General features: G+C 39.6%; 1 pseudogene; it reads right to left on the bottom strand.

Moving 5' to 3' along the window:
- Positions 1-4,762: 4,762 nt before the first annotated feature.
- LOC119058012 (60S ribosomal protein L8-like) lies at positions 4,763-5,424 on the bottom strand (annotated as a pseudogene).
- Positions 5,425-23,808: the final 18,384 nt, after the last annotated feature.

The following is a 23,808-nucleotide window of genomic DNA, read 5'->3' as shown; positions in this document are numbered from 1 at the left end:
GATGGCCTCCCAAGTGACCATGTCTGGCTTAGGTTGCCCCTCCTCTGATGGTTTGTACCCATCATTGTCCTTGACTAACCGACTATGTGTTGGGGGCAGGGGATAAAGCAGAAGCAGCACTGCTGCCAGAGACAAGCTTTGTCTCCTTAGTGGCTCATAGTCTGGAGGTCACTCACTCAGCCTTAGCCATGGGGGGCAGTTACAACTCCTGAAACCAGGCAGAGCAGTTCCCAACGTGGGGGGAAAGAGAGAGATACAGAGAGAGAGAGAGATGTAAGAGAGAATTATGAATTGGTTGCCTCCCATTTGAGCCCTGACCAGGGATCAAACCTGCAACCAAGGCGTGTGCCCTAATGGGGAATCGAACCCACAGCAATCTTTTGGTGTATGAGACAATGCTCCAACCAACTGAGCTACCTGGCCAGTGCTCACTGTTTTTAGATTTCTGAAATCAGAAATCAGATTGGCCTAGCTCATCTTCAGATACTAGGCTATATTGCAGAGTACTTATTGGCCCATTGAAATGCTTCCGTTATATCAGGTGCTCATTCCACTCCAATCACCTGTAACAGGAGAAACAGGTTGGTGTGATATGTAATATGATCACTTGTTATCCCCCTGAATGAGGTGGACTGGACAGTTACCCTTCATAAGGGAAGCTGGCATAGAAGACACTGTGATTGACTAGGTTAGTGTATTTCATATTCAATATATCATTAAGTCCATCAAAATTATGTTCTAAACAGTTTTGAAACCTGTATCCTTCTCTCTATTTTTCATTTCAGTGGTTTGGTTCAAGTACTCTTCTTATGTCATCTACTGTGCCAACAACTTTGTGCTATCCTTTCTCCTCCTCTCCTTTCCTTTTATCCCCTGACTGGTTATATTAATGATTTGAAGTGATGAGCAATGGCTTCTGTTACCTATCACAAAGAGTAGATACTTGAGCACTTGCCTATTGCATCTTGGTATTGGAGATGCCAGGGAAGATATAGCACAGCCCTGGATGGAACAGTGCTTCATTCACATAGAGAAGAAACTGAACAAGATCAACTCTAATAGTTGGTGTCGGTCCCCAATGTCTAGCAGGTCCTCAACAGCTAATGCAAGGTGACTGGCTCACATGTACCCCTCTTGTGCTGGAGCAGGACTCTGTCCCCTCCACAAAGGGGACAGATATAGCAATGGGGTTAGCCAGGTGCCATATGACAGCCATGCTTAAACAGAGCAAAGGAACATACATTGACTCTGAAATAGGGAAAGATAATCCCTTGTGGGTTGGTCAGCTCAGCAGGCTGCTAGGGCTCTTTATCTCAGTAAGGCGGGGTTCCAGGCCTCGGGCCCATTCCTGTGCAGCTGAGTGGGGGGTCCAGAGAGGGTGTGCATGAGACCGTCTTTCCCAACATTAAGGATATTCAAAGTATCTCTTTATTTTTTAAATAAAATTTATTATTTGTTCTTAACTATAATACTAGATGAATTCAACCTTTTATTTGTTCCTTAAAAAGAATCCAGAGAAGCTAACCAAAATTAAGTTATTTTTTACTTCCACATGATTAATTTTTCTTCTCGGGAGGGTCAGTATTTCATCAGCCATGTCTTAGATGATTTAAAAAATTTTTTATTTATTAAACATTTTTATTGTATTTTTTCATTACCATTTAGTCCCCTTATATCCTCCTTCCCCCACCCCCCTGGCAATCACCACACTGTTGTTCATGTCCATCAGTCCATTTTCCTTTTTGCTCAATCCCTCCATCCCCTTTCCTCCCTCCCCTTAGCTATCACCCTGTTCTCTGTCTATGAGTCTGTCTCTGCTTTACTTGTTAGTTCACTTTGTTCATTAGGTTCCACATAGGAGTGAGATCACTTGGTATTTGTCTTTTTCTGACTGGCTTATTTCACTTAGCGTAATATTCTCCAGGTCCATCCATATTGTCACAAAGGATAAGATTTTCTTCTTTTTTATAGCTGAGTAGTATTCCATTGTGTAAATGTCCCATAGTTGTTTTATCCACTCATCTGCTGATGGGCACTTGGACAGCTTCCATATGTTGGTGACTGTAAGTAAAGCTGCAGTGAACATAGGGTGTTTATGTTCTTTCTAATTAGTGAATTTGAATTGCAGAAACCTCCTAATTATCTGCTGGGCCCTAGTCCCATCTCAACTTCAATCCATCTTCTAGATTTATTTTTCTGATGCATATATATGATCATACCTCTGTCCCATTCAAAAAAATCTGATGTTCCTTTTAGTCCTATTTTCTGCCATGTCCTCCCTGTGAGGTTTCCCTATTTACATTCTCTGCACTGGGCACTGGGCTCTCATTTGTAGGCTGATATTCCTGCTCACTAATTGAAGTTTTGGTGTTAATCTCTGCCTGCCCATGGGATACAGTATAATTGTTTAAAAAGTGAACAATTCAGTTATTTAATGTGGTGTTTTTCTTACTTCCACGAAGCCACTGATTTAGCTGTCAGAATGCTGAGCTCAAGACACACTGCGTCTGGGGCAGGACTGTGTTTTGATCATTGTTATCTCGTTCCTGCCCCTGTACCCCTCTGCCCCAGGGAACCTGGCCCTGCAGGTGATCAATAAGTGCTTGTATGCACAACAGCAACAGATTCTTTTCTCCAGCTACCTGGGTAAAGGAGTTAACAGAAATCTCCAAAATAAAAATAGGTAGTGTAAATTTATTTTTTAATTTCATTTTCATTTAAAATCTTTGTCTAAAGAGTTAATTTGAGAGAGACCAGAGGGTAGTTCAGGGTGTTGCTTAAAGCACACAACTGGGATTGATGCCTCCTGGTGGTTGCCTGGGGTGATGCATAGGGTGGTGCATAGGGTCAGAAACTTGAGTCCAAGAGCTTCTCATTAGGATCAGGCTGATTCCTCACTGACAGGCCATTTAGATTTTTAAAAAATTGAGGAACAAGAAACTGTACACATTTAAAGTATACAACTTGATAAATTTTGACATGTATATTCCTGTGAAATCACCATAGTCAAGATAACAAACATATTTATTAACCCCATAGTTTCACTGTGCCCCTTTGTAGTCCCTCCTAATCTAAAAGCAGTTTTTCCCAGTATAAGATGGACAGATTCAGCCTTCTCCATTAATAGTACAGCCTTTTTTCTTTCTTTTGCTAATTACATATCCAACCTCTACTCGAATTATGAAAGTTACACATGTTCCTTTCTTCAGGACCCATCTCCAAATGCAGCCACATCATGGTTTGGGACTTCAAGATATGATTTTTGTAGGACACAAATCTTCAGTCCACAACACATGACATACACATATGTATATTGGATGTTATCTATAATATCTATTATGTTATGTAATATATGTGTAAAATTCAATACCATTCTTTAACTACTAATATTACATCTTGAGGTTTTTTGCATGCCATTAAAATTCTTGGTAAAACTTCCTATCAACTGCCTAATAGAAGTACCATTATATATATATCTTTCTTTATACATATTATATTAAAAATATATAATTTACTCTACCTCTGTTGTTGAGTTTTAGTTATTTCAAATATTCCACTAGTATAAAATGCTTCATACATGCATCTATATGTCTGTTTATTTATTTTGAATTTTCTCTCTTTGAGATATCTAATTTAGAAAAGTGTTTTTAAATTTCCACTTTATTTTTACCTAAACATTTTTGTTATCAATTTCTAGTTTCACTATGTTGCCAGAGAATGTTGCCTAAATTATATATGCATTTAGGAATTTATTGGAGCTTTCTTAGTAGCTCAGTATCAACTTCTATAAATCTCATGGGCACACAAAAAGAAGGTGTATTTGGTAATTATAGGATACACTGTTCGATGCATTTCTATTAATTCAACCCTATTAATTTTATTGTTTATATCCCTTGTCTTTACTTATTTTTATTTTCTTACTTTATCAGGAAAGAGTGGTGTTTAAGTATTGTACAATTATGTATTCATCAACATTCCTGTGTGTTTCCAACAATTTTTGCTCTTTATAGCTTGACACTGATTTATTTGACATATAAACATTTATGACTATTATATTTTCATTGTGGATTGTAATTTTCATAAATATAAGGTGACATTTTATGTTTTGTTGAATGCATTTTGCTTTTTAGAATTTAAAGTCACTTCTGTGCTTCATTGTTTTGCACTTACCTGAAAAATCTTTACTCATTCTTTTATTTCACACCATTTTTTCTTTTTGCTATTTTCCTTTATGTGTATTTCTTGTAGGAGCATAGAGTAAGACTTGAATTTGTAGCACATTTGGAGAATGTTTTTATTTTACTATGGTAGTTAAGCTCCCTATATTTATTTCATGATTGATTTATTTGTTTTTATATTTGCCACCTATTTTATGCTTCCCATTTTTATGCTTCTTTGCTTTTTATTTGTTCTCTATCTTGAACTATATAGAATATGTTTTATATCCTTTTATATTCTTCAGTGATTTGGAAAATATGTTCTATTTTAAATTATGCTACTGATTACCTTTAAGTATTAGAAACATTTAAATATATACGGTACTTTAGAAAGTTTTATTGTGGTATTAAAAAATGCATAAAATACATGTTGGATATTAAATAATTATTAAGCAAATGCCTATAATAAGCACTATTTCTTATTCTCAATTTTTCTGTATCCTAATGGTTTTGACACATTCTTGCAAGATTGATATAGAGAGCTATGTATGTATGTATGTATTTATTTTTTTGGCAGGAAGACAAGCTTTATTGAGCCCCCAGCCCTAGTTCTCTTTCCGCTGCACAGTCTTGGTTCCCTGTACATGCACACTCTGGCAGGGAGCGAGGAGACCCAATTTGTGTCCAGCAGGGGCATCTCTGTATGTGGTGGTAGGCACAGACGGCCTTCAAAACAGGTTTGTCAATGTGGCGACCTCTGGCCACCAAACCAACCCCAGCTCTGTTGGCTGAGGAAATGACCTTTCTGGAGCCAAGGGTAGCTTCACTTGGGTCTTTTTGGTCTCTGGGTTGTGGAAGATGATAGTGACATAGTTCCTGGAGGCACTGGCCAGCTTGCCCCCGTTATCAGGTTTCTTCTCCAGACAACACACGTTGGTGCCATCAGGCATGGTGCCCACCTGGAGCACATTGCCAATCATCAGCTGAGCCTTCTTGCCTCAGTTCACAAAGTGGCCATTGTGGATTCCTTTGCAGGAGATGAACAGCTCTGTCCACTTCTCAAACCTGCACGGATCCCAGAAGACCACTTGGCTAGGTGCACGCCACAGCCTGGGTCATGGATGACATCCTTAACAATGCCTTCGAGGTAGCCCTGCAGCTCTGCGAAGGCCACAGCGTGCAGGTGCACAGCACCCTCGCAGCGTTTCACGTGTGCGTGGAACACAGAGCTGGCGCTCCTCCTCTGCCCACGGAGCCTGCGGCCCATAGCCACAGTCCCCTGCCCAGTGCAGCTGGAAGAGGTGAGGTTTTACTTATTTTTATTATTATTCTATTACTATTATCCCTGTTTTTCCTCCTTTGCCCTCCTAAGCCCAGCCCATTACCCACTCTCACGGTCAATCCCCACACCATTGTCCATGTCCATCCAGCATGGGCTAGCTTTGATTTTGTTTGGTGCAATAAATCAGATTACATTTAATTAGTGATATGTTTGCATTTAAATCTACCACCTTATTTGTAGTTACCGTTGGTTGGTCCTGTTCTGTTTCTTTTACTCTCCTTTCTTGCATTTGTTTGGATTTATGGAGGATTAAAAAAATTTTTTTTCAGCCAGTTTGGAAACATTTACTCTGTGTTCCTTTGGTGGTTACCTGAGGAATTATTATATATGTGCTTAATTGACCAAAGTGTAAAGTTAGCTGATATCTTTAGTTTCCTCTGATAGCATAAGACTATTTTAGTTTTTTTTTACTACACTGCTGGCTTATATGTATATTATTGTTGTCATCTATTTCAGTTATTTTTTATTCCTTGAGGTATTTAATTTTATTGTTTTAGATAGTAATTAAACTTGACCTCATATTCACTATATTCCGAGTTCTTCATTTCTTCTTCAGTTTTAGTCCTTCTCTCTGGGATTACTTTCTACCTGAAGTACAGGCTTTAGAATTTCCTCTGGTTGAGGTCTGCTCCTGGTGAATTCTCAGTTATTGTTGGTTGGAGCATGTCTTTCTTTATCTCTCACTTTTTAAAGATGCCTTTTTCTCCCTCGTTTAAAAATATTTTTTGTGGGGGGCAGAAATAAAATTCTAGATGGATTTTTGCTTCTTTTAGGTACATGCAAATAACATTGTGACTTCTGAGTGCGGCTGTTGCTGTTGGGAAGCTGGTTATCACCTTCACTGTTGCTCCTTTAAAGTAATCTATCTTCTAGGGTTAAAAGAGTTTTTATTTGATATTCTTCGGTTTATCTATGTTATAACTGAGTATGGATTTCTTTTTATTCATCTGCAGGATTTATTTGGCTTCTTAAATTGGTGTATTGATATCTTTCATTAGTTCTGGGAAATTCTTAGGTACTGTAATTTCAAATATTGCCACTCCCATATTCTCTCTCCATTTTCTTGCTGGGACTCTGTTCTATGTTCTGAATCATTTCTTCTGTCTTACCTAATTCACAAGTTCTTTATTTAGCTATTATGTCTGTTAGCTGGTATATCCACCCATCCATTGTTTTTATTCCAAGAAGTTCCTAAATATTCTATTTATTTAAAAGACAGACAATATAATTTTTATAGTTTCCTTACAGAGAATTATTGCAGATATTTAAAACTGGTCCTTCATTCTTTAAATATAGTAAGGGTGATTGTATTTTATATTGACAGGTAATTCTAGCACCTGAAATCTTTGTGAATCTGTTTCTGCTTTTTGTTTTCTCTGCTGGTTCTCATTCCTTTAACTGTCTTATTATTTTTGACTGTGTGAATATCATTGCCCTCCTAGATATTTTTAGGGGCTGTTTGAGGCATTGCATGAGGATGCATTCTTCAAGGAGAACTTAGTTTTACTTCTCCATGCTTAGGGGAACTACCAGACTAGAACCAGGTTAAATTAAATTTACACCACAAGGTTTGTGTGGTTTTTTAAATACCCATTCAAATTATGTGAATTTCAGCTACAAATCTGTTTAAGAGCTGCTTGTGTTTATAAGTTCTCAGGTAAGTTTTTGTGATCAGTGCCAAAGCAACTTTACTACTAATATTCTGGGATGGTGGTAAGGGATTGCTTTCTTCTAGTTTACCCTTATCTTAAAGGATATGGTCTTTTGGGATCTGATCTTTTTGTGAGAAGGGTCACTGGATAAATGTTGATGTGATATCTGCCCCTTTGTCTAGTTCAGGCACTGAAGTTTGATGTCAAAAGTGATGCTCATGTTTTCAGAGATAGACAGACTCTCTCAGAACAAAGACTGCTTTATTGTTTTGTGTACCTGACTGGGTGTCCAGCCTTACTTATATTTGGCCTATTACTTCTGTGGTCTGTTTTCAGGCCTTTTTTGCCTTTAAAGAGATTTAGTAAATACCTTTCTGGAATTTTTAGCTGTTTCCATCAGGACTGTTGGTCCGAATTATAAAACATTATTTTTACATTACATGTCTTTTCTTTCAAAAATTACTTCTGATATTTATATTTGGTTTGCAATCACGTTTATGGCAATTTAGATTTATATTTAGAAGACTTCAGTAGTCAGCAAGTAACTTTCTCTATTTTTAACTTAGCCATATAGCTTATAAAAATATTTAATAGGCTTTATTTTTTAGAGCAGTTTTAGGTTCACAGCAAAAGAGCAGCACATTTGTCACAGTTAATGAACCTGCACTGGCACATTACTATCATTCAAAGACCATACTTTACATTAGCGTTTATTCTTGGTTTTTACATCCCATGGGTTTGTACAAATGTATAATGATATATGTATCTACCATCGCAGTATCATGCATAGTATTTTGACTGCCCTATAAATCCTCTGTGCTCCACCAATTCATCCGCCTTCCTCCCTAACCTCTGGCAATCACTGATCTTTTTACTGTTGCTGTAGTTTTACCTTTCCCATAATGTCATACGGTTGGAATTATATACAGGTAGGCTGTTCAGATTGGCTTCTTCCACTCAGTAATATGTTTTTTAGCTTCCTCTGTGTCTTTTCATGGCTTGGTAGTTTGTTTCTTTTTAACACTGAATAATACCCCATTGTCCGGATGGACCACAGTTTATGATTCCATTCATCTATTGAAGGAAATCTTGGTTGCTTTCAAGTTTTGGCAATTATGAATAAAGCTGTCCTAAACATCAGTGTGCAGTTTTTTTGTGTGTGTGGACATAAATTTTCAACTGCTTGAGTATATACCAAGAAGTGTGATTGCTGGATCATATGATAAGAGTATGCTTAGTTTTTTCACATATTTTCTCCCAGTTGGTGGCTTGTCTTCTTATTTTCTTGACATTGTATTTTTCAGAGCAGAAGTTTTAATTTCAGTTCCAGTTTATCATTTTTTTCTTTCACAGGTCAAGTCTTTGGTGGTGTATCTAAAAAGTAATTGCCATATCCAAGGTCACCTAGAATTTTTCCTATATTATCTTCTAAGAATTTTATAGTTAGCATTTTACATTTAGGTATGTGATCCATTTCAAGTTAATTTATGTGAAGAGTAAAAGGTCTGTGTCTATATACATATTTTTTTTTGCATGTGGATATCGAGTTGTTCCAGAACCATTTATTGAAAAGACTGTTGCTTTGTTAAAGATTAGTTGACTGTACTTATGTGGGTCTATTCCAGGCTCTCTATTCTGTTCTGTGGGTGTATTTGACTGTTCTACTACACTGTCTTGATTACTGTATCTATATAGTAAGTCTTGAAGTGGGGTAGTGCCAGTTTTCCAACTTTGTTTTTTTCCTTCAATATTATGTTGGTATGTATCCTTTTCCTTTCCATATAAACATTGAAATCAAAATAACTTGCTGGGATTTTGATTTGTTGTATAGAATTAAATCAATAGGTCAAATTGTGAAGAACTGACATGTTGTCAGTATCAAATCATCCTATCCATGAACATCTGTCCATTTATTTTTTAAAAATTATTTTATTGTTGTTCAAGTATGGTTGTCTTCATTTCCCCCCACCAATGCCCCCCCACCCCAGCCAAACCCACTTCCCTCACTTCCACTCCCACCCTTGGTTTTGTCTATGTGTCCTTAATAGTAGTTCCTGAAAACGGTTCCACCATTGTCTCCTCCCCCCTCCCCTCTGGCTATTGTTAGATTGTTCTTTTTTTCTTTCTTTTTTTTTTTTTTTAACACTTTTATTTATTTATCTTTGAGGGAAAGGGAAGGAGAGAGGGAGAGAAATATCAATGTATGGTTGCCTCTCCTGCATCCCCTGATGGGGACTGGCTTGCAACCCAGCCATGTGCCCTGGCGAGGAATCGAACTGCAGTACTTTGGTTCCCAGGCCCGCACTCAATCCACTGAGCTACACCAGCCAGGACTGTTAGATTGTTCTTAATTTCAATGTCTCTGGTTATATTTTGTTTGCTTTTTTCTTTTGTTGATTATGTTCCAGTTAAAGGTGAGATCATATGGTATTTGTCCCTCACCACTTGGCTTATTTTACTTAGCATAATGCTCTCCACTTCCATCTATGCTGTTCCAAAGGGTAGGAACTCCTTCTTTCTCTCTGCTGTGCAGTATTCCATGGTGTAAATGTACCACAGATTTTTGATCCACTCATTTACTGATGGGCACTTAGGTTGCTTCCAGCACTTGGCTATTATAAATTGTGCTGCTGTGAACATTGAGGTGTATAGGTTCTTTTGGACTGGTGTTTGAGGGCTCTTAGGGTATAATCCCAGCAGTGGAATTCTTGGGTCAAAAGGCAGTTCCATTTTTAGTTTTCTGAGGAAATGCCATACTCTTTTCCATAGTGGCTACACCAGTCTGCCACCAACAGTGCACTAGGGTTCCCTTTTCTCCACAACCTCTCTGACACTTGTTTGTTGATTTGTTTATGATGGCCATTCTGACTGGTGTAAAGTGATATCTCATTGTGGTTTTAATTTGCATCTCTCTGATAACTAGTGATGCTGAGCATCTTTTCATATGTCTCTGGGCCTTCTGAATGCCCTCCTTGGAGAAGTGTCTGTTCAAGTCCTTTGTCCATTTTTAATTGGGCTTTTTGTCTTCCTGGAGTGGAGTCATGTGAATTCTTTATATATTTTGGAGATCAAACCCTTGTTGGAGGTATCATTAGCAAATATATTTTTCCATATAGTTGGTTAGTTGGTTTTCTTTTCATTTTAATGTTATTTTCTTTAGCCATGCAGAAACTTTTCAATTTGATGAGGTCCCATTTATTTATTCTTTCCTTTATGTCCCTTGCTTTAGGGGACATATCAGTGAAGATGTTGCTGCTTGGAATGTCTGAGATTTTCCTGCCAATGTTTTTGTCTAGGACTTTTATGGTGTCATGACTTATATGTAAATCTTTTATCCACATTATATTTATTTTTGTGTATGGTATAAGTTGGTGATTGAGTTTCATTTTTTTGCATGTATCTGTCTAGATCTCCCAGCACCATTTGTTGAAGAGGCTATTTTTACTCCATTTAATGCTGTCAAACATTAATTGACCTTAGAGACTTGTGTTTATTTCTGGGCTCTCTGTTCTGTTCCATTGAGCTATGTGTCTGTTTTTATGCCAGTACCAGGCTGTTTTGATTACAGTGGCCTTGTAATACAGTTTGATATCAGGTATTGTGATTCTTCCTATTTTGTTCTTCTTTCTGAAAATTGCTGCAGCTATTTGGGGTTGTTTATGGTTCTATATAAGTTTCTGAAGTGTTTGTTGTATATCTGTGAAATATGTCATTGGTATTTTAATAGGGAATGATTGAATCTATAAATCGCTTTGGGTAGTATTGGCATTTTGATGATGTTAATTCTTCCAATCCATGAGCATGGTATATGCTTCCATTTCTTTGTGTCTTCCTTAATATCTTTCTTCAGTGTTGTATAGTTTTCTGAGTATAGGTCTTTTACCTCCTTGGTTAGGTTTATTGCTAGGTACTTTATTTTTCTTGTTGCTATATCAAATGGGACTTTTTTTCCTGATTTCTGTTTCTGATATTTCATTGTTGGTGTACAAAAATGCCTTTGATTTCTGAATATTGACTTTGTATTCTGCTGTTTTGCCAAATTTATTCATTAGCTTGAGTAGTTTTTTGGTGGAGTCTATAGGATTTTCTATGTACACTATCATGTCATCTGCAAACAATGACAGTTTTACTTCCTCCTTTCCAATTTGGGTGCCTTTTATTTCTTTTTCTTGCCTGATTGCTGTGGCTATGACTTCTAATACCACGTTGAGTAGGAGAGGTGAAAGTGGGCACTCTTGTCTTGTTCCTGATCTTAGTGGGAAAGCTCTGAGTTTTTGCCTATTGAGTATGATGTTGGGTGTAGGTCCCTCGTGTATGGCCTTTATTAGTTTGAGAATGCTCCCTGTATTCACACTTTGCTAAGTGGTTTTACCATAAATGGGTGCTATACCTTATCAAATGCTTTCTCCATATCTATTGATATGATCATGTGATTTCTGTCTTTCATTTTTTATGAGATGTATTACATTTATTGGTTTGCAAATATTATAACATCCTTGAATCTCTGAGATGAATCCCACTTGATCATGGCGTATAATTTTTTGTTGTATTGCTGGATGTGGTTTGCCAATTTTTATTGAGAATTTTAGTGTCTCTGTTCATCAGTGATATTGGCCTGAAGTTTTTTTTCTTTGTTGTTTCTTTATTTGGTTTTGGGATTAGAATGATGCTGGCTTCATAAAAAGAGTTTGGCAGTCTTTCATCTTCTTGAATTTTTTGGAATAATCTGTGAAGGATGGGGGTTAACTTTCTTAAATGCTTTGTAGAATTCTCCTGTGAAGCTGTCCAGTCCAGGGCTTTTATGAGTTGGAGATTTTTGATTACTGCTTCAATTTCATCAGCTGTTATTGGTTCGTAAAGGCTTTCTGCTTCTTCTTGAAGAATTGAATTTTGGAAGATTATATTTTTCTAGACATTTGTCAATTTCACCTAGGTTTTCAGATTTCTTGGCATATAGTTCTTCGTAGTAATTTCTTACAATCCTTTGTATCTCTGTGGTATCAGTTATAAATTACTATGTGGTATCAGTAATTTCTTACAATCCTTTGTATCTCTGTGATATCAGTTGTTACCTCTTTCATTTCTGATTATGTTTATTTGGGTCCTCTCTCATTTTTTTCTTGATGAGCCTGCTTAAAGTCTTATCAGTTCTATTTATGTTTTCAAAGAACCAGCTCCTGGATTTATTGATCATTTGAATAGTTCTTTTAGTCTCTATGTCATTTAATCTGCACTAATCTTGGTTATCTCCTTTCTTCTACTCATGCTGGGCTTTCTTTGTTATAGTTCCTCCAGTTCTTGTAGATGTAGGGTTAGGTTGTTTATTTGAAATGTCTCTTTTTAGGTAGGCTCGTATTGCTATGAACCTACCTCTTAGGACTGCTGTAACTGTGTCCCATAAGTTTTGGATTGTTGTGAGTTCATTTTCATTTGTTTTCAGAAACTTTGATTTCTTCCTTAATCTAATTCTTGACTCATTCATTGTTTAATAGCACAGTATTCAATTTCCATGAGTTTGAGTGTTTTCGGTTTTTTTCTTGCAGTTAGTTTCTAGTTTCAGTCCCTGGTGGTCAGAGAAAATGCTTGATATGGGTTTGATTTTCTTGAATTTGTTGAGACTTGTTTTGTGTCCTATCATGTGGTCTATCTTTGAAAATGTTTCATGTGCATTTGAAAAGAATGTGTATTTTTCTTGTTGGGGATGAAAGGCTCTCTCTATACATCAGTTAAGTCCATTTCATCTAGGGCATTGTTCAATGCCACAATATCTTTGTTGATATTTTGCTTGGAAGATCTGTCCATCTTTGACAGTGGGGTGTTAAAATATCCTACTCTAATTGTGTTGCTTTCAATATCTTTCTTGAAGTCCTGTAAGATCTTCTTTATATATTTGGGTGCTCCTATGTTGGGTGCATATATATTTACAATGTTTTTGTCTTCTTGATGAATTCTTCCCTTGAGTATTGTGAAGTGACCTTCTGGGTCTCTTTTATGGCTTTTTTTGAAGTCTATTTTGTGTGACACAAATATTGCTAGCCTGGCTTTTTTTCCTGTCCATTTATTTGGAATATTTGTTTCCAGCCCTTCACTTTCAGTCTGTTAAGGTCTTTTGTTCTGAGATGGTTCTCTTGTAGGCAGCATATGTGTGGGTCATGTTTTCTTACCCATTCAGCTACCCTGTGTCTTTTGATTGGGGCAATTAATCCATTTATGTTTAAGGTTATTATTGATTGGTACTTATTCATTGCCATTTTTTTTTGTACCTGTGTTCCTGCCTCTCTTACTGCTTTTCTTCCTTTTCTTAAAGCAGACCCCTTTGCATCTCTTACAGAACTGGTTTGGAGAAGGTGTATTCTTTGAGAGTTCTTTTGTTTGGGAAGCTCCTTATTGGCCTTCCATTTTAATTGAGAGCCTTGCTGGATAACGTAGCCTTGGTTTCAGGCCTCTGGTTTTCATTACCTGAAATATTTCTTGCTGTTCCCTTCTGGCCTGGAGTGTTTCCACTGAAAAGTCAGCTGCTAGTCTTATCAGAGCTCCCTTGCATGTTCCTTCCTGTTTCTTCCTTGCTGCCTTGAAGATTCTCTCTTTGTCTTGGAATTTTGCTATTTTAATTATGATGTGCCTTGAAGTGGGCCTCTATGGGTTCCTCTTGATTGGGACTCTTTGTGTTTCCTGGATATGTGTGCCTTTTTCTTTCATCAAATTAGGGAAGTTTTCCATCATTACTTTTTCAAACAGATTTTCTATTCCTTGCTCCTCTTCTCCTTCTGGTATTCCTATTATACAGATATTATTCTGTTTCATATTGTCATACATTTCCTTTAACCCCTCTTCATTCTTTTTGAGTATTTTTTCTTTTCTTGCTCTTTTTGGGAGATTTTTTTAACCTAGTCCTCCAGCTCACTTATTTGATCCTCCACTTTATTGATCTTGCTTTTGATTTCTTCTCCTGTGTTCTGCAGTTCAGAAATTGTATTCTTCATTTCCTCTTGGTCCTGTTGATTGTTTCTATGTCTTTTTTTATGCTGATATAGTTTGCAGTAAGTTCCTCATAGTTTCCCTGTAATTTTTGGTAATTCCCAGTGAGCTCATTGAGCTTCCTTATAACCATTATTTTGAACTCATTATCTGATAGTTGACTTGCCTCTATTTCATTTAGCATTCTTTCTGAGGGTACCTCCTTTCCTTTCATTTGGGGATTGTTTCTTTGTCTTCCTATTGTTTGTGAGACTCTTCTTGTTAGCCTCTGTTTCTCAAATTGGTCTGTTCTGCCTCCCTGGGTTTATGGTGTGAACTTCTGTGGTAGAAGACCTGTGAGATCCAGTGGTGCAGTCTCCTTGATCTCCCGAGCTCACTGGTCTTGGGTTGTCATTTATGCTGGTTCTTTGGATATAATTGGGTTTTGATTGTTGTTAGGTCTTTCTTTGGTGGGTCCTTTCCTCCAGCTGGTTAACTGAAGGTCAGTCCATCCATCACATCTTTATTTCGTTGTGCAGATGTAGACAGGTTGTGTTGAAGCTGGTTCTTTTGTATGTATGAGGTTTGGGGGCTTCTCTCTCACTCTTGTTCAATCGTTCATTCTGGGTAATTTCTCCACCATTTAGTTGTTTTTCCATATCATTCCTGGGTTGAGGTTAGTGTGACTTTCACTCCCTCCTTCATGTTCTTCCATTGTTATCTGTTGGTGGGTCTTTGTTGATGGATTTCCTCTTCCAGTAGGTATACTGGTGTTTATAGCTCCCACCTACTCTTTTTTTTGTGATCAGTTGGAGGGGCAAGACAAAATAGTTTAAGACAGCAGGAATGTATTCTATGGTATTTAAAGTACCAACCCATAGAGAAGAGATAGGAGATTCTTTGGATATGTATAGTGTTAGCCATGATATTTGACCCAACTAGCCACTTTTTAGAAAGGGTGGAAAGAAGGCAAGACTTTTGTTGTGGGGGGAAGGCTTGTGAGTTGGATATAGAAAGCAGTGAGCTTGTGGGAGGTCAGATTATGAAGTAAAGTGAGAGTAAAGAATAGAAAATAGCCCTGGCTGGTGTAGCTCAGTGGATTGAGTACAGGCTTGTGCACCAAAGATTCATGGTTCAATTCCCAGTCAGGGCACATGCCTGGGTTGTGGGCCAGTTCCCAGTAGGGGATGCATGAGAGGTAACATACATTGATATTTCTTTTCCTCTCTCCTTCCCTTCCCCTCTAAAGATAAATGAATAAAATAAAATAAATTAAAAAAAAGAAAATAGGTGTAGTATGTGAGAGAATAGAGTTCACTATAACAGTAATAAAGTTTATGAAACAGTGAAGTGAGCTAAGATCTGGGAGGGGTGCTGTGTAGTATACACAATTGTATGGAATAGCAATTATTTTCAATAGTAATGGAGCAACAATCATAGGAAAGAATCTATGTGATCTCAATAACAAGAATAGGAAGTACAGGACCCAGAGTAATGTGCTAATGGAACACAAGTGAAGTGAAAGATGGAAAATTAAAAATACACTATGAAAGAGAGAACAAGGGAAAACAAACAATGCGATTTATCGAACTAAGCTAGACTTAACAGAATGAAGTGAAATACAAAAATGCTAGCAAAATAGAAGATACATGAATAATGAAAAAATAATAATACAAATATACAAGTTCTTGCAAATATACAAATAACTTGCAAGTTCTCTGGAGTAGCAAAGTGAAATTTGTCTCACTGTCTCATTTGTTGGGATGACCCCTCTTTGGGTCCAACTCTGGTCCTTTCACAGTTCTAGGTTTTATTGTTCACTTGTGGGAATTAAAAAAAAATGAAGAAAGGAAGAAGGAATAAAAAAAGAAAGAAGGAAAGAAAAAAAAAAGAGCCTCCTGCTGGCTTTAAACCGACCAAGCCAGTTCTGCTGGTCTTCCTGGCTGCAGCAGGGCTGAGGGGGAATTGGTTTCACTTTTTTCCTTTCCTGAGCTGTACTCTTCACAGTTGCCCAGTCTCTCGCCCAGTTCCTCACTTTGCTGCCGGGGCCCCCAGTGCCCTTCTGGACCCAGCCTATGCCTTTAGTCCCCCAGTGGCACTATCCTTGAGGTGCACAAATTAGGAGCAGCTCACAAACCACCTTCTTGCTCTTTGCTGTTCTAGATGTTAGGGACTCTCAGAGTCCCTCCAGCCTCCCCAGTGAGTTAAGTCTCTCTGGGGATTGCTGACTCCCTGAGCCCTCAGCTCTGCTCTCTGGGGGCAAGTGGGGGTGCCTCTCCACCTTCCTTTTAGAGAGCCAGTTGGCCCTATGGGGTGGGGGGCACAGAGGCCAGTGTGAGGCCTGTGGGTGGTGGGTCAGGCACACTCTGTCCCAGGGCTATGGGCATGAGCACTCAGCCTCCGCTCGCTACTGGGGTAGGATGGGCTGCCGGCAGGTTCAGGTATGCACCTTCCTGGGGCTTTGGGTGTGAGCTCAGGGCTTCTGCCTCCACAGTGCCCTTGCAAAAGAAACTTGTGTGGCAGTGATGCGGGTGACATTCAGCCTTGAGTTACTCCTCAGTAAAGCCTGCTAATTTTATTGTCACAAAGGCAAAGAGGAAAGGGAAGGGACATGTATTGGGAATGTGAGGGAGGTGGTAGGAGCCCTGGGATCTTGGCAAACAACCCTGTAAAACTGCCTTTTGTGGAGCTGGGATACCAACATTCTAGGGTTTTCTTTCCATCCTAAGGAAGTAATGCAAACACTTGAAGTGCTCATAATCTATCTTCTATTTCCAGGAAAGAAAGGCATGTGAAGTCAGGATGTGGGCCTGTGATGTGACCTGAAGCCTCTGGAAACCAGACCTTCAGCCTAGAAGCCAGAATGAAGAGGAGTCAATGTCTAGGTTTTGCATAAGATAGGGGAGCTCTGGGGTGTGGGGATAAAGGTGGAGGCCTGGGGATCACTGAGTCTTGGGGAGTAGTAGAAAGCAAAAGGGGTTTTAAATGTCAGCTAACTGGGAGGAGGAACCAGAAGCATAAACCGGAGAGAATTTTTGAGACAAGAATGTGCAGGGAGAAGAAAATTCAGAGGGCCACGTGCAAGTGGAAATTTTGCTGTGGGAAGCTTTTTGGAGAGGAAGGGAGGAGAGACAAACTGAAAGGGGCTTTTGTCAAGAGCAGAGGTGGGAAGACAGTAACAGCATGAGGAAGCACATGAAAAAACTGTGTGATGATTTAAACTGTGTTTGTACCCATGACAGCATTTGCCTGAGGGTGGAGGGGGCTGTAATTGAAGTTCCAGAAGCATGGAGACATTTAGTGGAAGATTAACTCAGGAGAGCATTGTGTTTGTAGAAGGAACAAGGCAAACTGGCCTGGGGGTGGGCACAGTGATATGTGTGTGCTCTGGCTCCTCACCACAGAGTGGGAACTAAGTTGCAGCTCTTTGCTCTGTCCTTACAGGAAGATGCTTAACCCCTAAAGACAAACACTTTCCTCACAGTAACACCATGCCCCAGCTCACTAGAGAGTAGGGAAAGGATCTACCAGGGGACTGATGTGCCCCACCCTTCTTGAAAGTCATCAGTTGTGTCCTGGAGCAGGGCTTCCTGCTGGTTTCTTGAGCTAAATAATAGCAGATGACTGCACGGGTGGGTCAGATGACTGCACGGGGATGAATGGGTGAGTGTTTATGGAGGCCACACAGAGGTCACTGTGAGCCTTGGTGGACACTGTCATTGCATGGGCAGCCCCTCTCTGCCTGCTGCTTGGTCTGGGTCTCCGGGCTGTTTAGGGGCTCCTTGGGCAGCAGCCTCTGCCTTTATCCCTGTGTCTGCTTCCTCTGGAGCAGCAGGGGTCAGCCTCTCTCCACTGTGGGGTGGGAGGGCCAGCTGTGAACATCTGAAAAAGGAGGGGGCTAGAGGTTTATTCATTCACAGACCAAGGAAAGCTGAGAGAAGTTGAGGAAAGCTTGTTTGTGCCTTAACTACCATATCTGTACCAGGCTCAGGGCTTCTTGTGACAAACCTAGACATCAACAGTTCTGGTTCCCTAATGCACAGACTCATACACATATTGCCACAGAGTTTTCTGGTGAGGTGACAAGTTAGATGCCATGCCAGAACTTCTTTCTGGCTCTTCTGGCAGCCTGGGTCTCCCCTCTTTTTCTCCCAGATGCACAGAGGCTGCTGGAACAGGTCTTGCCTGATACCTTCCTGCCTGGCACCCAGACCAGCACAGGAGACCCTGTAGTGGCCTGGGCAGGGCTGCCAGTCCTGGACACAGGTCTTCTGTGCTGGAGATGGGCAGGTGCCTCCTCTTTTCTCCTCTAGTCTTAGTTAACTCACCCTCCCTGGTGCAGAAGAGGAAATTAAGCAAACCACTATTCATTTTTGATTGAACAGAGAATTTCATCTGCATATATTAGAGTAATACAGGCAATAACCAAGTGCATTATAAACATGTTTTCTTAAGATGGAAATCTCCTGGTTTTATGCAAAGATTTGACATTGGTGCCATTTGCCCTGGTGTGGTATGTGATTATCAGAAGGAACAGATGGACCTTCCACATCTGACCTCAAAGGGGCTGAGAGAGGTACTCCTGTTTTCCACTTTTAAAAATGTAAATGTTGTCTGGAAAGGAAGGGTAACATATTAAGCTATAATTTGCATTAGCTTGAATCAATTTATCAGGTTAACACTAGTCTCCTATGAGTACTCAGAAGAAGTGGAAATTGGTTTTGACTAGGGATGGGGAGCAGAGTATTGGAGGCCAGCTGGGAAGGCAGGGCAAGTATGGCCTCCTCAGGGGGACCAGCCTGAGGGCACTGTGTAGCTGGGGATGAGATGGACACAGCAAAGAGCAGGGGCACTAGGCAGTTGTTTTTTCGGGACCAGCCTATCAATCACACACATGCAACCAATGCTTTATTTTGTTGTCCCCTACTCTCCAAATCTGTTTCACTTCCTTTGCCAAAGCTGAGCTTCACCTTTCTTTGCACCCATTTTTCTGACTCTCTTCTGCCTAGAAGTAGCAATAGATTTAAGCCAAGGCCCAAGTAATTTTTTTTAACTGCAGGGTGGCTGGTTTATTTTTTTAAATTCTGTTGAAATGAAGAGTGCAACCCAAGCTTCTGTGAGCTCTGGCAGATGGAAGAACAGATAAGTCATTTGTTTTTCTCTAGCTCATGCTTCCACCCACTAATGCAGGGCCCCCAGCTCACCCCAGTGCTTACCCACTGTCAGGTTGATAGAGAAAGTAGCTATGGAACAGCTTCTGATTTTTCTGGGAGAAAATCCACAAGAGGCCCCTATTTGCTTGGGGACAGAGGAGATAACCCAGCTTTTGTGACTTGGCAATGTTCACTTTCCTATTCTCCCTGGTGGGTAGTGCTGGCCCCTGGGAAACAATAGCTACATAGAGAGCCAAGGATCTTCCTGGGACCTAGCCCCAACTCCCTCCCTTTTGAAGTTAAATACAATAAGAACTTCTCTGACAAACTGGGTTGGTCCTTCATTGAGGTTCTCAGATAGGAAAGAAAAAAAAATCCTAAGGGAGCTCTCCATGAGGGCAGAGGATCTGTGCTCAAACCCTGGTACTCACCTACATCTTGCAATCCCATACACCTTACCTTTCTCTTTACATCAACACTGGCTCAACTCATACCTGCTCCTTCACCTCTGTTCATGATTAGCAAAGAGTGGCTGGAAAAAACAGCACACATTAAACTGATACCACTAGGCTCAAGCGAACCCCCAGCTCTGTCTGGCATTCCTACTATGTTTTCTTATTTAATATGCTCTTCAAGTCTGTAAGATTCTTTCTACCTTTGGTTTGCTTCCTCCTTAACCTCAAAAAGGCCTCCCCATCTTATCAATTGATCAAAAAATAGTAGAGGAAATCAGAATGGAACTATATTTGTTCATCATTAGATCTATTATTAATTTACATGCCTCTGAGAGCCTTGTACTCAACCCTGTACAGAGTTCTGTACTCAGTGTCCATTCTGTATAACAATGAGCAGTCCCTGCTCAATGAAGCCCTGATGCCTCCACATGTATCCCAGATCTCCCTCTATCTTGTCTACTCAGGTATGCTGCATTTCCATTTATCCCTTTTCTCTTGGGTGATTGATTAGTTCTCTTCTACTGGTCTACAGATATGCTATAATTCTTGCTCAACTCAACAACCTAAAACAAACAAGCATACAAAGTTCCCAAACTTCCTTGATCATGTCTTCTAGCTTCTGCTCCAGGTCTCTGCTCCACTTTATAGCAAAATTTCTCAAAAGAGTTGTCCTTATTTACTTAGTTTCCACTTCTTAGCTTCCATTCTTTTTTCAACCCACTCCAAGGAGGTTCTTGTCCTCAACCCTCCTTTAGAACTGTTCTTATCCTGATCACTAGTGAGACATTTGCCAAATATAACTGTTTAGTTCTCTTTCTTGTCTTGATCTCTCAGCAGCATTTGAAATAGTCAGTCACTCCAGTCTTTGTTATACACATTATTTTATTCCTACATAAGATGTAAAGACATCAGAATGAGTTCATCTTGTTTATGACTGAGCACATTACTGATAGAGTTGAAGCCCTCTGCATCTCTCCCTCTTAAATTACTTTAAAAAGCATCTCGATTCCAGGACACCACACCCAGTTTTTCTCCCACTTCATGGGCAGCTCCTTTTCTAACTCATTTGCCTTTTGACCCCTAACCCAACTCAATTTTTGGACTTTTTAAAAAAAATTTTAAGACCCTCACTAGAGGGTCACATTAAGTCCATGGCTTTAAATATTGTGTATATGCTGATGACCCCCAGATTTTACCTCTGTAAACCAGACTTCCCACTGCAATTCTAGATGTCTGTTTCTGGATGTCTGTCTCACAAAACCAAATGCTTGATTCTGTATCCCATCATGTCCTCTCCAAACTACGCCTCTCGTAGGTTCCTCCATTGTAGTAATGTGCCACCTGGTTGCAGTAATACGCCACCTGGATATAGTAATGTGCTTCCTGGTTGTAATAATCTGCCTCCTTGTTGAAGTCATGTGTCACCTGGTTGTAGTAATGTGCCACCTGGTTGCAGTAATGTGTCACCTGGCCAAATCCCAGCACTCATCCTTGATGCTGCCCTTTCTCTTTCACTCTTTGTCTAATAATCAGCAAGTTCTGTCAGTGCTGTCTTTAAAGTTTATCCCAAGTCTGCCTAGGTACCATCTTCTCCACCAGCCCAAGTTTTCACCATCCCTCATATACCTACTATTGCCTCCTAAATGGTCTCCTAGTTCACCCTCTTTGTTCTTTCTAGGAGATTTTCCTCATAGTGACCAGAGCGATTCTTTTAAAAAATGTCAATCAGGTCATGCCTCTTTCTTGTTCACATTCCTCTGATGTTTCCCGTCATACTCAAAATGAGACCCACACTCTACTGTGGCTCATGTGACTTGATGTGATTTGCGTTCTGCTTATGTCTCTGACTTTATTTCACACAGGCCCCTGGGATAACTTTGCTCCAGCCATCCTGGCCCTTAAACATATCAAGTGAGTTCCTACCTGAGGACCTTTGTACTTGCTCTTCCCTCTGCTTTAAATGCTCTCTTCCTGAAATGCTCTCTCCTCAGATTTGGCATGGCTGATGCCTCACTTCCTTCAGGTTGTTCTGTCCCTTCCTTTCTCACAGCCTTCCTGGCCTCTGGTAACCCTGCTTCCTGCCCCAATCACTCTCTATTCCTACCTTGCTTTGATGTTTTCATACCTCTGTCAATTTGTTTATTTTCTGTCACTACTTTCTTTGTCAATGTAAACTCTAAATGCTTAAAAGAGTGTGTAGCATAAAGAAGATGCTTAATAAATATTTACTGAATAAAAATAAATAAACACAAGAAAAGTGAAAAACTCCAAAATTCTGAGCACACTCTTAACCACAAAAACATAGTATAAATTATTCTGACTTAAACTTAATAGCAGGGTATCATTTCATGACATTAACCATGAGTTAAAAGTAGAGATGACAGGAAGCACAATAGACAAGAACCATCTCAGAAGGTAGGGTAATGGAATCAGAAGGTTAAGCAATGGGAGTTGAACCAATAAACAATCAAAGGACACACTTGTAGATGTTTCTTCCTTAAGCTGAGCTTCCAGAACAGCTTTTCCAGCCCTGGTATTCTTTTTCAGGGAAGTTCTCAGGCCCCCATGGAGAAAGGCCTCTGGCAAGCTGCCCCTCAGAGACACCAAACATTCCTAGACAAACTCAAGGCCAGAAGCTAACCAGCTTTGGCTGTAGCTGGTAGCCCGCACTATGGAACAATTCAAAAACCTCAGAGATAAGTGTTCTACTCTGGGCACAATAGAGGAATATTAAATTAGGGGACTCTACAAATTAGAGCCAAGGTATTCTGGCCTTTTGAAGAAAATTGACATTTTCATTCTCATTTTAAGTGTGTACATTTGGTCTTTTCTTAGTACATCCTTCAGAGTCCTGGGCTAAGCAGAGAATTGGGGGGTAACTCACAACTCAGGGACAGAAGGGTGGAAAGCTGTGGAAAAAAGCTTCTGGAGACAGTGAAAAACAATGGGACATTGCATGATACTTCCCCCAACCAATAGGTGCTGGGCAGGTTAGACCTAGGTCAGGAGATGACCTAAGGGAATTACAGATTCTTGGGGAATGAACCAGATGAGATATGAGTTCTGATCTCCCAGTCCAACAAGCCTGTGATAGAAATGACAGTGATGATCATAGAACTATAGTCCTAAGCTCTGTGAAGACAAGCAGAAGTTGCTTTCTTTACTTTTGTAATATCCACTAGCATAGCAACTGACACAGAGTACAGAGGCACTCAACAAATATTTATTTATTTATTTATTTATTTATTTATTTATTTATTTATTATTTATTTATTTATATACTTTATTTATTTATATTTATAAGGGCAGGGAAGGAAGGAGGGAAAGAAATATCAATGTATGGTTGTCTCTCATGTGTCTCCTGCTGGGACCTGGCCCCTGTTGGGAACTGGCCTGCAACCCAGGCATGTGCCCTGACTGGGAATTGAACTGCGATATTTTGGTTCGCAGGCCCATACTCAATCCACTGAGCTACACCAGCCAGGGCTCTCAATAAATATTTATTGATTAAATAAATGAAAAGGGTTATTGTAATACATAGGTATGGAATGCATAGATGTGGAATTAGAATATAATGAAAATTTCAACTACCCTTATTTTTTGCACAAATGAAAGTGACCCCAAGTCAAAAAATAGTTGCCTTTGGAATCTCTAGATCAGATTGATGGGCGGTAAGAAAAGCATTCCTGTCAGTGTCCTAGGGTTGTTATTCCTTGAAATTGGTCTGGGGCAGGAAGAGGGAGAGATAAATAATTATGTAGAGCAGGGACTCAAACTCTTTCTGGCAATAAAACTCCTCTAAGAATCTGGGGAAAGTTGGATCCCTATGTCCAGGAGAATTAATATGCACACAGAAGAAACATGAGATGAGTGAAAGAATATCAACTGTGACCTTGTAACTTGTAGAAATAAGGAAGTTTATTAATGTGTATGTTTTGTGTTGGGTATATATTAATCTCTGATTTCCTTCATTTTCTCTTCTTCCTTCCTTTCTTCTGCAATGTTTCTCAGTCATGCCACTCTTGACATTTTTGGTCAGATAATTCTTCGTTAGGTTGGGGGAGGTACTGCTTTGTGCATTGTAGGATTTTT

The sequence above is a fragment of the Artibeus jamaicensis genome, unplaced genomic scaffold, assembly GCF_021234435.1.
Source record: "Artibeus jamaicensis isolate MK-2021 breed Jamaican fruit bat unplaced genomic scaffold, CSHL_Jam_final contig_585, whole genome shotgun sequence".
Lineage (NCBI taxonomy): Eukaryota > Metazoa > Chordata > Mammalia > Chiroptera > Phyllostomidae > Artibeus > Artibeus jamaicensis.
The sequence above is the reverse complement of the archived record's forward strand: the minus strand, read 5'-3'. Positions and strand labels throughout refer to the sequence as shown.